Genomic DNA, 2752 nt, shown 5'->3' with positions numbered 1-2752 from the left:
TCATACTTTTCACATTGTACAGAATCTCAGTGTTCTTCAGAGGTGTCAAAAGTATTCACATTCATTACTCAAGTAGAAGTATAGAGGGTTTAAAAAGACTTCTGTTGAAGTTGAAGTATCAACTCAAGCTTTTTACTCAAGTAGAGGTGTAAAAGTATTGGTTTCAAAACTTCTTCAAGTATAAAAGTTAAAGTAATGTAATGGGAAGGAATGCCATTAAGGACAAAAGCTTAGGCTGCGTTTCTGAAGGCCATAATGACTATAATGTTGTATTAATATGTTAATGTTGAAATATTTGGGTTGCACCTGTTACAGCCACATTTATGCCCTTTGAAAATGAACACATTTTCGTACAATGCAAATACATTAAAGAACCGTATATGGCGGTGCTGGTGGTCTAGCGGTCTAGGCGCCCCACATACCAAGGCTACAGTCCTCGTCGCAGAGGTCGCCGGCTCGATTCCAGGCCGGTCGACCATTTCCTGCATATCTTCCCCCGCTCTCTACTCCCCACATTTCCTGTCTCTCTTCAGCTGTCCTATAAAATAAAGGCAAAAAGGCCAAAAATATAACCCTAAAAAGAAAAAGAACCATATATGTGTACTACTGAGCATTCACATGTTTCATAGAGCAGGGGATATGATGACTAGTTGCCTATAAGTATTGTAATGGTGCAAAAAGTCAAACTTCACAGGCATTTTATCAACAGCCTTTATTGGAATGTCAATGTACATAAATGTGTTTTTTTGAATGATGTCAAGCCAAAATGAAACAGGAGTAACGAGGCTATTTTTAAAATGTAAGGAGTAGAAAGTTCAGATAATTGTGTGAAAATGTAAGGAGTAGAAGTAAAAAGTCGGCTGAAAAATGATTATTCCAGTAAAGTATAAATACCCACAATTTCTACTTAAGGTAAAGAAGTATTTGTACTTTATTACTTGACACCTCTGGTGTTCATATCATGTGCAGTCACTCAGAAACAGTCCTCTGCTAGATTTCCACATGACTTTACCAAAGAACAAAAACATCCTCCCACTTGTGTCCACCACATTACACAATCTCTGCTGTTTCCCTCTATGAATGCAAATATTCTGTCTTCCTATTCTGCCTCTCTGATTTTCTATTAGTTTGTTTTGAAAGACACATTAACAGAAGGATGGAACTACTAAGACAAAAACTTTCAACATCTCTGTGTCCACCCAGTACAAACAGGGCTCATGTGTGGGTGGGGGCCCACAGAGAGCAAACAGGATGGAGAGATTGAGTTTTGAGATGAATAATCAGCCAGAGTGTGTGTGTGTGTGTGTGTGTGTGTGTGTGTGTGTGTGTGTGTGTGTGTGTGTGTGTGTGTGTGTGTGTGTGTGTGTGTGTGTGTGTGTGTGTGTCTGTGTGTGTCTGTGTGTGTCTGTGTGTCTGTGTGTGTCTGTGTGTTTTGTGTTCCCCAGCCTGATATGCTGTTACTTTGCAGCCTTGCCCTATCCAGCACTTCTCAGTCTTATACCCCATTCAGACATCTGGGATGATCCACTTGTGTGTTTCAGAGACTGAACAGGGAGTGGAAACAGAAAGAGACATTTACAGGGTGTTAAAGGTTTTATGATATTGTTTTTAAAATGAATGTCCATGGTAAAAGTTACAACACAGAGGATTAATGATAATGATCTAGCCGATATGTGCCCAGCTCTGGTAACCTAAGTACAAATTAGCAATGTTGAGTTGTAGCCAGTTTGAAAAACTTAGCACCAAAACTGGATACAGAGAGAAGAGCTAGCCTATCAAATAAAAATAAAACAAATAAATAAAACAAAATTCAACTTGGTCATTGGAACCATTTGCTTTTAAAGCTTGTGATTACATGCTAGCAGCTGGTTATTCTGGGTTGGCAGAAAGAAGGAGAAAAGGGGGAAAAGCTAGCCTACAAATAATAAAGCCATATAAAGTAGTGATGGGAAGTTAGGCTCTTTTCAGAGAGCCGGCTCTTTTGACTCGGCTCCCAAAGATGAGCCGGCTCTTTCGACAGGGTTGAGTTAGGGTTATTATTAGTGTTGTGATAAGGGTTAGGGTTAGAATTAGGGTTAGGATTAGGGTTAGGGTTAGGATTAGGGTTAGGGTCAGGATTAGGGTTATGATAAGGGTTAGGGTTAGGGTTAGGATTTGGGTTAGGATTAGGGTTAGGATTAGGGTTAGGATTAGGGTTAGGGTTAGGATTAGGGTTAGGATTAGGGTTAGGATTAGGGTTAGGGTTAGGGTTATGATTAGGGTTATGATTAGGGTTAGGATTAGAGTTAGGATTAGGGTTAGGATTAGGGTTAGGATTAGGGTTAGGATTAGAGTTAGGATTAGGGTTAGGATAAGGGTTAGGATTAGGGTTAGGATAAGGGTTAGGATTAGGGTTAGGATTAGAGTTAGGATTAGGGTTATGATTAGGGTTATGATTAGGGTTATGATTAGGGTTAGGATTAAGGTTATGATTAGGGTTAGGGTTAGGATTAGGATTAGGGTTAGGATTAGCGTTATGATTAGGGTTAGGGTTATGATTACGGTTAGGATTAAGGTTAGGATTATGGTTAGGATTAAGGTTAGGATTATGGTTATGATGAGGGGTTAGGATTAGGGTTAGGATTAGGGTTATGATTATGATTATGATTAGGGTTAGGGTTAGGATTAGGGTTATGATTAGGTTTAGGATTAGGGTTAGGATTAGGGTTAGGATTAGGGTTAGGATAAGGGTTATGATTAAGGTTAGGATAAG

The sequence above is a fragment of the Notolabrus celidotus genome, chromosome 18, assembly GCF_009762535.1.
Source record: "Notolabrus celidotus isolate fNotCel1 chromosome 18, fNotCel1.pri, whole genome shotgun sequence".
Taxonomy (NCBI): domain Eukaryota; kingdom Metazoa; phylum Chordata; class Actinopteri; order Labriformes; family Labridae; genus Notolabrus; species Notolabrus celidotus.
Note: the sequence above shows the minus strand (reverse complement) of the source record.